Below are 12,066 nucleotides of genomic sequence, written 5' to 3'. Positions count from 1 at the left end.
ATGGCTTAAAAAGAAAAAGTAAATCTTTTTGTGATGTCTTGGAGTTGAGAAACAAAAATGCTGATTCAATACATTACATTCCTGCTACTTAGAACTCTGTGGACAACAATGAAATTGTCAAGAATGATGCCAATGTCATGCTGTTACAATTTAGGAAAGCCATGAGCTGTGGTTTAGGTAAGCACTGAAGTTATTTCAGACAGAGGACTTGTCTTCTGACACAGGAAAGTGACACGATACCATAGTGTCTTCAGTATTTCCCCTGAACCTACAGACAATAGGCTAGGGCAGAGGTTCTCAAACCTTTTCTTACTGTGTACCCCCTTCCAGGTTTACCAGCTGTCCACATACCCCTAACAAGCATACAGTTTATATTTTAACTCTTTAAATGCCAATTATTATTATAATGATAATTAATCTGCCATTACACAACTTCTCTAGGGGGTATGTGGGAGATCTCTTTCATAATACCCTCAGGGGTATGTGTACCACAGTTTGGGAACCCCTGGGCTAGAGGAAGAAATGACAACCTGGCTGCCTCAGCCAGAAGTCTCTAGAGTTGAGAAAAGAATGCTTCTGCTTCCAAATGCGTAGGAGAGTGCTACATGGTTGACAGAGTAATTCAAGGCATCTGAATCAAAGGTGGTCTCTCCTCCTTTGCAGAAGAATAAGGGAAGGGGAATCTGAGCTTCCAGACCTCCCTTCTTGCCAGCCTGTACATCCTGGTAAGTTCTTTAAGGTCTGGTTTAAGACCTAAGTGCTTCAGAGACTGATCTCCCTCAGCATCTCAACAGTTCATAGAATTTTACTGTCCAAAAGCAGCAGCAAGCTACTCTAACCTGAGGGATGTTACCTTTATCCTTCCAATAGTCCAGAACTGGAGTTAACTAAACTTGTTTACAAAGCAAGATATGTTTGCTTTAATGCAGCCTTAGACAAACAGGCCTACATGCTCATGATACTCAGATTTTGTGGGTTGTGAACACTTTAGAAACATCTATAAATAAAGGTTTTAAAAGGCTGAGACTACCAGTTTCATTTTAACTTGTTGCACAATTAAAAGCTGCTGCTCAACAAAGCATAAAACATACAAAACCTTAACGAAGTGCTAGTAAAGAGACTTAATTTCTTTTTATTAAGTTACACAACTGGACGTCTCAAAGATGCCTTTGGAAGTGACCTACAGGTGTTAATTTTATTAGATGCATGTATTTATGGAAAACGTTGAAACGGAGGAAATAAAATGCTTTTCTCCAGAAGGTTCGTCAATAAAATGTCTATCCTTTGACTTGTCTGTTAAAACAAACACCAGAGATTAACTGAAAAGAAGGAATGGCTATAGGCCTAGTACTAAAGGAACTATTAGCACATTTCTTTTCATGCTATACTAGTCCAGTTGACTATTACTTAACAAGTTCAATAAATTAAAGTAACAACTAATAGCCAACTAAAACTAGTTATGCCATAAGCACTGCAGCCATACAAGAACAGTTCTTGCAACAATGCAAAAAAAACCAGACTATCCCAGTTTTCCCAGATTTTTTTGTTTTTGTTTTGTTTTTGAGAGAGAGAAAAGAAGAAGAAGGTGTTTCTGTACTCCAACAAGCTGCTTCAGGAACAGTTAACATTAACAGACACTTAAATCCAAGAGCCAGATGCAAAGCTATTATGTCCTACATCTCTTTGACATATAGGAGTTTGTTTGGCTCTCTTATTGTAGAGATATAAGGTTTTGAAAGTTCGCTGTAATCTAATGCCAGCATTGAACAAAAAAGCAACCAAAATACAAAACCTGTTAGTTCCTTCAGATTAACTACTTGCTTCATTTTACTATAAATCTACATGATTTGAGAAACTCCTGAACAAAATTTTAATTTTAGTTTGTTTTCTGAAAAAGGCTGCTCTATCAATTTTGAATGTTATAAAGTGCATCTCCCCATGCAACTTCTCATGCTTTGTATATACCTCAAAACACACTAGCCATTTTTATCTCATTAACACGGCAAGTTTAATACTGCTAACTTCTAATGTATGAATCTACAAATAATCACCTTATTGCATCTAAAAGTTTATTTTTTCACAGTAAATGCTTTAGGCTTCCAGTAACATCCACTGAACAAACAGCCTAATAGCTTCACCTCTGATTTAATCAAGAGACAGTCTACTTTTCCAATTATAACCTAAAGCTTTGTTTTGGTTGGCTATTTATATATTAAGAAGAAAATTCTATCTGTAGCTCACACATACATACAGCTCCAGTTAAGTCAACGGAAATTACACCAATTTGGCCCAATGTATAAAGCACCTCACATAAATAAAAATACAAGCAAAAATAACCACTATAAGAAACCAGTGGTATCACTATATTAATAAACCACCTAAAAAAAAACAAAAACCTACAGTCCTAGAGCTGCGTAAGGTCAATTACACATCCCTTCACACAAACTCGAACATTCAAACCTTATTTGATATAAATACTAATGCACTAGTTAGCATACTGCCTACCAAGCTGTTCTGAAAGCTCCCATTGTGTGAAGCACTATATTCATTATCTCTCTCACTTATATTCCAATGCGTAAATCAAAAAGGAAGTGTTAGGTCTTCTACCTTTTCCAGGATTCATGTCTCGTTGAGAACATCTACTCATTCATTAATGCACAGTGGTTACTGCGAATATAGTTTAGTACTTGTATAATCAAGCACCAAATAAACATGCAGTAACCAGAGTTACTACATAATAATACCAGCGAACACCTTTTTAGTGACACTAATGCACAGTAACTGAATAATACTGCACAGTAGCGTATCAATACTATCCGTGCTGTGACACATTACTGTACAGTGTTATTGGGCTACTGCGCAGTTAGCATCTTGTGTAGACACACACACCAAGAACGTTAGTCAGGTTCTAGCCATAACGCTTAGGATTCAAAAGCACATTTGGAATTGACTGCAAATGCACTTTGGTTTCAACAACAGAAAACTGGGAGTGAAGAGGAACCTACACATCACACCCACTGCTCCATACCATGCAACTTTATTTTTATTTTTTCACTGATTCTGAATAGCATACTATCCTTTGATCATCCTGGGAATATGAAAGACAGCTACTATTTCAGGGACAAAGGTCATAACCCATATGATAAACAGATAACTTGACAACTGCACTGTGAATTATGCTAAATGCTTGAATACTAACACTTTCTGGTAGCTTAACAAGGAAGTGTTTTCTACTACTGCAGAACCAACTGCTTTACTCCAACATGATTAATTTTGACAAGTATTAGATGAACCCAGTCATTTATCTGTACTGAAATAGTTAGAAATGTTAACTTATAATAGGACCAGTTATTACATTCTACCTTTCATATTAAATAAAGGCTTATTCACACCCCCAACCCATTTTTGCACAGAGATTTTAAAACTCAATTTCTGGAACATTCTGCTTCTTATGTACATAGAATGAAAGGAAAATTATTCCACATGTGCAATTATTTTTTTTGTTTTAATTAAAGAACTCTTGACAGTATCACAGGTTGTGAGATAAGGAGCAATGCAAGCACTTTTAGAGGAAATGAAATTGCTTCAGCTGCAGGAGATCAAAACAAAAACAATCTTAGGTTGAAAAGAGGATATAATGTAACACATGATCCCTTAATTCAAGTTCTCACTTTGAAATGCTACACAAGCAAGAGAGTTCAAGATAAACTGCATATTTGAAAATTTTATAATTAATTGTCTACAAGGTGTCTTGGAAAAGTTAACATAGTTCTTGCAGATATTAAAGGGGCACTTAACTGAAACTTTATGTTCTCCAACTTGACACAGCTAGTATTACTGGATAGGAAAGCATCCTAAGACAGTATTAAGTTTGAAGCATGGATCAAAGGGAACATAAATCCAGCTGACATCATGTGTTCCACGGAAAGTCACAGTTTTAGCATCTGAGTTGCTATTTAAACATTGCATAATACTGCTGGAAATAATTGAGGCAATTAACTTTTCCTCCTTTTTATACTGATGTTGCTTGGTTTATTACTGGATTAGATTAGCACACATGCAAGTCAAAGACATTTGCCACTCTGAAGTCATGCTCACTAATTCATCACAAGTGAAAAATAACCAGAAGTTAATAAGTAATATTACAAAAACTCCCCCCTCCACCCCTCCATTTTGGAAATATATGTGAATAGAAACAGAGAATATCCTCTCTCTCTAAAAGGAAACCTTCTTGTGGAATCTCTTTTCTTTAAGGCTCTATGTCTAAACATTTTGGCAGAGGACAGCTAATCAACATAGCTCCTCCAGCAGACTGAATGTCATTGCTGTCCAACAAAATGCAGTTACTTTTGATAAAGATCAATCATTAGAGACCAACATCATTTCACACAGGTTCTCTTTCTGAAAAGATCCCATAATGAATTTAGCTGCTTATTATATGGCACCTTGCATAAAATGTAACACCTAAGTAGAATTTTTATAAAGTTCATAAGTATTCTTCTGACAGCTAGCTTTTCCTTCTCCAAGTTTCAGGAAAAGGAATTGTGTATGGTCCTTAGAAGAGACAGGTGATGATGGTTTCCTTGGTGAAATGAGGGACCTGTACTACACAATGGAAGGTGTAAATCTGATCTTTCAGAGGCAGCATTGAGTTATGACTTATTTTTCAATCTGGAGAAAACAAGTTTTCTCTAGAATGTATTTAAGAGCAGATGGACTTGTTTACTGGCTATCAGGAAAATACCACATCTCTTTAGTCTTCCTCCCCAGAAAGAGTTAGAAAACTACAAAATTTAGCAGAATAGGCTTAGAAGCTTATTACTCAGGATGATGCCTTCTTTCCGACCAAGTATAGCCCTGATCTGCTGGGAGGGGGGGGGGGGGGGGGGGGGGGGAGAGGGGGAAGCACAGGGGGAGTAGAGGAAACTTAAATCCCTTTGGACTGAGTAGCTGAAGTAGTAGTAGGAACATCAGAAGTTACACTTTGTAATCCTGCCACTTGGGATATTATCTTTTGCTAATGGACAGCATAGGGCTTCTGTGCTCTTTAAGGTATTAATGTCACCAATGGAGCCCGTCTGATTGCAACTCAGACTGTTCCACTGACAAATCTGAGCAGGAAAAGGCAGAATGCAAACTCAGCAAGAAACTTAGAACAGGCAGCACTTCTCACACCTCACCTGAATTTGATTTTCGAGATGCCCACAATACTGATGACAGAGAATGATCCACGGTCACAGTATAAGGCAGAAACAATTTCTTCCACATAATCCAACCAGTACTAGAGACCAAAAGAGACACTAAACAAGAGAGCTAACAATATAAGCACACATTCTAGGTGCCTTCTTTGTTCCACCCAGAAGGGAGATCTCGCAGGAAACTGGTATCAATTTATACTGACTGAACTATTCTGATAATGGACAATATCAGTTCAGTGATGGATTAATTGGTATACACAATTTAATAATAGTAACTGCCATTGTTTTTATAGTGTGAAATCTAAAGTAAACCTGTACATGCGATTTCTCTCTCAAAAATAAAATAAAGAAGACACTTTGAGAACAGCGATGGTCCATAAAGGCTTGGCATTTGTTAAAAGTATTGAAGTATTTAAGATTTAAATCTCTATTTGGCCAAAACAAACCATTATTGACAAACAAAAACCACAACCATTCACCAATTTATATTTCACTGCACCCCCAGTCAAAAGAGATACTCAAAAACAAGATGCCACTGTTTAGTCAACATTCTTCCCACTTTTTACCTGGTCACACAAGATTGAGGAGGGGGGCAGGAGGGGAGGAGGAGAGGGAGGAAGGAACAGCAGCGTTCAGAAATTTCCCCAATATCTATTTTAAAATAAATTTATGACAGTCAGGATACAAATATGAGTCTGTGCATGTCAACTGCACTTACAGTTTAACTGCATAGAAATTTTAAAATGTACACAATGCATTAAGTGCACTGAGACTTTGATACATTAAGTTATATAAAATCTTTAGCACAGTTATTCAGTCAGTCACTTAGACTTCATTTAGGTCCAAACTCTCACATTTATCTAAACAGACTTTCCCAAACTATTCTGCATACTCTAACCAATCAGAATATTTTCTTATTTTGCCTCCTCTTAAAATACTCCTACAAAGGCCATGGACAATTATATCATCTTCTGCAGTAACATCAAATCATTTTAAAATTTTCATTCCTCTGATTTACCTGTGGCAGGTTAGGGCACTCTTGAGGTTTCACAGTTATATGTCCTGTAGTGGAGCAGAAACACAGTTGCTTGTGTAATTTCAGGAATATGTCAGACAAAAACATTTGCATGGGATGGTTCGGAAGAGGATAAACCTGCCTCAAGCAGGGGATTGGACTAGGTGACATCCTGAGATCTGTTCCAGCCCTATTTTTCTATGATTCTCATTTATCTATTCAGTGCTTCCCTTTTCTACATGCACATAAAGTGAAATGATACTTCATTATGCCAGTAATTTACTGGGCTGGTCAAGAAATACAAATAAAAGAATCTGGAGGTATGATAACAGGTTTAACCATAAACAAGTTACTGGCTATGTCTCAAATCTGGTCATATGACCACTATAAAAGTTTTAATGTAGAAAATTATCTAACATACCCACCATTTGATAATATTTTGATCAGCAGCAAAGAACAAGCTTCAGTATTTCAAGTTCTGCTTCAGAACTGAAATTGAAGCTGTTTATTTTGTAAAGCAAAGCTTGACTTCAAATCCCTCAAGAGTTACTTCCTTTTATGACACTTCCAAGAAATGAGATAATGAATTAAAGTTAACCTGAAAGTGTTGCACTTGATAATTACTCAATATTTAAGAATTGTACAAAGATTAATCATATCCTCTTCCTAGCTTACATTTTGGCTTGCAAAGCTGCAAAGCCATGAACCATTTTGAAGACTTTGTATAGTATCCTAGAACCTAAGTCATGTTACCACAATGGAAAGAAACACCAAACAATACTCTCACTTTCTGGGAGTTTTTTTTTAAGTCACCTTAAAAAATATAAAGGGGGGGGGGGCAGAGGAGGAGAAGGGGAGCTCAAGAATCATTAAAAATACTTGAGTTCATCACAAGTAAATACCATATTTGTGACAACATGGAGTAACAACTGTGATGTGGCAGAGAACATCTCATAATGTTCTTAAAAAAAAAAAATAAAAATAAAGCCAGATTGCTAAACTAGCCGATGGCAGCCCTTAATGTACACTGATTCTATTTAAAGACAAATAAATGAATGGTTAGGCGTTTTAAAAAATTAAAATGAGAGAAATAAATGTAAATGGCAAATATCCTCATTTATTTAATCATCCTGAAAGCAGTAAGTGTGAGTGAGTTCAAAGGTCAAACTCCTCTTTCAAATTCTTGTAAAGAAAGAAAAGCTTAGTCCATTTACCCTTAGGGGAAGGGTATGAAGACAAACTATTCTTCCCATATGCTTGTGATAGTTTCAGTATTTTTTAAAAAATATATGAAGCATTCCAGAGCTAGCATGGGAGTCTTTTACTACAACAATGGTGTCTACCTCAAGAAACTGAACAGAAAAGGTTGAACAACAAGTTTAAATCTTACTTAACATTTCCTCAAAGCTTCTTAATTACAAAGCCTCAAATCCTTGTAACTCAAAGTTTACAGTAATCACCATTTTGAAAGTTAAGAGAAACCTACAGTTCCCTTTTAAACTGCTTTCTCTGGAAAGTAGTGATAACTTAGCACTCTTCTTTGTTTGTACAAAAAGAAGAGACTAGTTTACCACTGCAACTCTACATTCAAGAATAGCAGCATGGAATAAGATCTCTTTAGTTAAACATTATGAAGAAGTGCTCAGAAGGCAATTATGGGGTATAATGAATAAAGAAGCCTAGATGAAGTATCCTTTTGTCAGACAGTGTGATAAAGGTGCTGAAGTTTATTAGCTTCCCCTTCACTCTCCCCGCCATCCTTGCCCTCCTCTCTCCTACCAAAACAAAGCAGACCCCCCTCTTCTCAGAGCCATCCATTTAGAAGCCAAAAGTCCTCCTGCCAAAACTTTTAAAACCTAGAAGCCACTCTACAAAGCCTGCTATAATATTAGCCTTGTTTACAAGATACAAATATAGATCACTTAGCATAAGCAGAAAACAATTTTACGTTCACCTATTTAAAGAAAAGAATGTCTTTCCATTTTGTTCAATAAGAATGTAGGTCGAGATGCTTCTTCACAGACCCCAGCACAATCTACATGGATTTTAAATATTCATATGTGATATGGACTACTCCAGAAAGTGTTTAACAAAGGAAGCTAAAAAGCTTAGTGAGACTTAATGACTTCTTTAAAAAGAAATGCTGATTGCAACATGGTCAAATTATTTTTCTAAGCCTAACAGTCAGTTTGCAGAAAGACAGTCAATGGAGTAACTTGGGCTCACTGGAAATTCTGTATAAAACAGCTACCTAAAATAAACAGGGCTTCTCAGCAAGAATCGTCAGCTGCCATTAAGGACACACCTTAAACTTCTTACCTCACAGTAACCAAGCAAGTACAAACTAGTGGTGACTGTTTGCTACTTTTTGTCTGAAAAGTTAGTGAAATCAAGACAGTGCTTGACATCAAATCCTCAGATGTTTTTCTTAAAAAACACGCCTGCCCACCCCCCCGCCCCCCGAATAGCTCAGATTTAAGTATCAGATGTATTATCAGAATGTTTAAAGTTGTGAAAGCATGAATATAAATATTAACATTTAAACTTGACACCACACAATACTAAAAGGTAAAATGCCTTCCTGCTAAGAGCACCAATGCTCCAGTACTGGAAGGCAGCTGTTGTTACCCTGCCTTTTCTTTTGTTGTGCTTAATCTCATGTCAAGTCATTCAACCAACTCCAAAGCGATGAAGACATAATTGAATCAACCTTAACTAAAATCAGATCTACTGTTCTTAAATAGCTATATACTCACTTTAATGATTCTCAAAGACCTACCAAATTAAAATGAAAAAAAAATCTATAAAACCTGAAATCAGCAACTCTGGTGCATGCAGAAGAGAGTTTTGCCTGAGTGTAGGTCAACTCAATCAATAATTACTGTAATAACCCTGGCTCTGAAGTCACTTACCATTCATACTTAGAACAATTAAAAAACTAAAGCCTGGGTTTACACTGGCTTCAAGAACAGGCCAGATCATACAGTGAATTCCAAAGATTATTTCTAAATTTACCATGGTCTAGAAAATGAGAGCTGCTTAAAATTAATCAACTGATCACTCATCTCACACTAACATTTCTACCAATGATTTTAAATACTGACTCAATCACAAAACTAGTTGTGGGGGGCATGGAGAAGGGGGGGAAAACCCTCCACCCATTCTTCACCCACCCTTTTGCTGAAGAATGTAGTCTTTTCATATGCTCCCCAAAAATGTTTAAAATGTAAGTGCAGATGCCACAAACCAAAGTATTACTTGAATTCCCAAACCGACAGTTAAATAAGAGCTCATAAGGGCAATAAAACATGGCGTTAAAGCATTTGCAAGCCATTGTCATAGCACTGTGCTCTGATACCTTTGCAGACACAAACCCTCCGCCCCCCCCCATCCACCAGCATGTAAGCTGGTCAGCAAGTCAATGCCTGCTATTCAACTTGCAGTTAGGCATTTTATTTCTGTGTCTTCCAGATCCTATCACTCCTGCATTTCAAGGCCTAATAAAACATGAAGAATGATGTGTTCTCTCTCATTTCATTTTAAACTACGTTATTTCCCCCTCTTTTCTTTCACACACACTTACAGAAACTTCCCTTTTCACAGACTTCTTTAAGAAAACATTTCACTGCATCTACTCTAGTTCCTATTTCTATTTTCGCTTTGTACTAGACCCCCTCTGCCACTGCCTCCCCCTCAAACCCACTAAGTAGAAACTAGTGGAGTTTTTAAGTTCTCAAGGTCATTTTAGAAAAGGAAAAAAAAAAAATAGTTGCTGCTGCCTTAAAAAAAAAAAAAAAAAAAAAAAGCCCAAAAAAAACAAACCACCCTTCAAAACACACAAAACCTTAACCTAACCCCTTTTCAAATTCAAACGCCTTTCATCAGGAGATCAATAACCCAACGCAAGGATTTTGTTCACCATTACTCCAAAACTATTACACTTCAATCACTCCTAAGGAGTCGAGCGAGCGCGCACACATTTTTTCCTGGGATGGCTCATTAGAGGGCACGCGGAAAGGCTGCTCTTGCCTTTGGATTTTCTGTCTGTGAGACACATACACACACACACCACAACAACAACAAACCCACCCAAAAAGGAGCACCTCACACCTCCCCAAATGGCAGGGGAGTGAATTCGAGTCTCCGGACACTCCAGGACTGTATTGTCCACCTTTGCGAGGAGCTTTTTTTTTTTTTTTTGGGGGGGGGGGGGGGAGAAGAAATCACTTGAAGTTTCTTGAGGTGTTGCTAAAAACTTCTCATTTCCCCTTAGGGAAGGGAGGGGGGCAAAAAAAAAAAAAAAAAACCAAAAGAAAACAACCGAAAAAAAACACCACCCAAAAACCAAAAAAAACCCCGTCTGCCAAAGAAATGATGAGGAGGAGCCGGGACTCACCAGAGCAGGCAGGCAAATGAAACAAAAAGGAACCTGACAAAACGGATCAATAAACTTCGCATTAAGAAACCACCCGCCACCCCTCTCTTCCCCTCGCGGGGCCAATCCTTCTTCCAGGAACATCCCTGACTCACAAAGAAACGCTCCCCCCTCCCAAAACATACCAAAACCCACCCCGGGGCGACATTTTGAATATTTAAAGCAAATACCCAGGCAGAGGAGGGGGGAGCTGGAGGGGGGGAAGCAGAGGAAGAAATCAGAGAAGTTTTTTTTTTTGGGGGGGGGGGGGATGTTTCTCCTCCCCCCTCTGTCCCCTCTCAGGGGATTTGGGGAAGATGACCCCTCCCCCCCCTTGGGCAGGGCAGGGCCATGAGGGGCCGGGGCAGGAGGGCGCGCACCTGGCCCCACCCCGCGCACCTGCCCGCCCCCCGGGGGGCAGCAGGGACCCCTTCCCCTCAGGGCCAGGGGCTGCGCACCACCCCCCCGCCGCCCTCACCTGGGCCTGGACCTGGGCCGCCTCCCCGGCCGGCATCCTGAGGAGGGGCGCCGCCGTCGCCGCCGCAGAGCCCGGGCCGGCCGCGCTGGGGGCTCTGTTTGCAAACTGCTCCTCCGCAGCTGTTGCTCCGGCTCCCCCAGCGCGCGGCCCCGCCCACAGGCCCCGCCCCGCCCCGCCCACCGGCTCCCGCCGGCTCCGCCCCCTCCCCGCCTGGGCCGCCGGCACCGGCGGGGCGGGGGCGGGGCGCAGGCAAATAAGGGGGCGTGGCATGGCGAAGAGTGCTGAGCACCCCTCCCTCCCCGTCACCCCTCGGGCTATGCGGAGCAGTTGGCCCCCCAGCGGGGTTTGGGACGGATCAAGATGCTTCCACGTGAGGGAAAAAAGCACATGTCAGCACAAGCATGCGTGTCTGTATGCACATGGATATATGCACACAGGTCTATATGCACGCACCTATGCGCACAAAACATGCATGTCTGTATGCACATGTATATACGCATGTACGTATGCACACCACACGTGTCTATATGCACATGTATAGACGCACGCATGTATGCACAAAGCATTTGTGTCTATATGCACGTGTATATTCGCACATACATACACACAACACACGTGTCTATGTGCACGTGTATATACGTACACATATGCACACAACACGTGTCTATATGTACATGTATACGCACGCACATATGCACACAGCATGTGTCTTCATGCACATGTATATACACATGCTCTATGCACACAACACACATGTCTATATGCACATGGATATACACACGCACTTATACACACAAATATGTGTGTCTGTATGCATGTGTATATACAGACACACATGTATGCACACAAACATGCATCTATATGCACATGTGTATATGCATATGTATGTGTATAGGCCTGGTATCCAGGGTGTAGCCATATTGGTTTAGAGGAAAAAGCAATCAGGACTTGTGGTCAAGGT

At 39.6% G+C, this 12,066-nt stretch overlaps 1 protein-coding gene across 2 annotated transcripts in view; it reads right to left on the bottom strand.

The window, feature by feature from the left end:
- Nucleotides 1-11,219, bottom strand: part of ZNF217 (zinc finger protein 217) — a 30,233-nt gene extending 19,014 nt beyond the window's left edge. Inside the window, exon 1 of one of the 2 annotated variants that reach the window (XM_014609591.3) lies at nucleotides 11,106-11,219. The gene's annotated coding sequence lies outside the window, so the exon portion shown is untranslated. Of the gene's footprint in view, nucleotides 1-10,609; nucleotides 10,686-11,105 lie in introns of those variants that run through there. The other variant, XM_059733139.1, reaches the window with a different exon arrangement.
- Between the last annotated feature and the right edge of the window lie 847 nt (nucleotides 11,220-12,066).

The sequence above is a fragment of the Alligator mississippiensis genome, chromosome 9, assembly GCF_030867095.1.
Source record: "Alligator mississippiensis isolate rAllMis1 chromosome 9, rAllMis1, whole genome shotgun sequence".
Classification (NCBI taxonomy): Eukaryota; Metazoa; Chordata; order Crocodylia; family Alligatoridae; genus Alligator; species Alligator mississippiensis.
The sequence above is the reverse complement of the archived record's forward strand: the minus strand, read 5'-3'. Positions and strand labels throughout refer to the sequence as shown.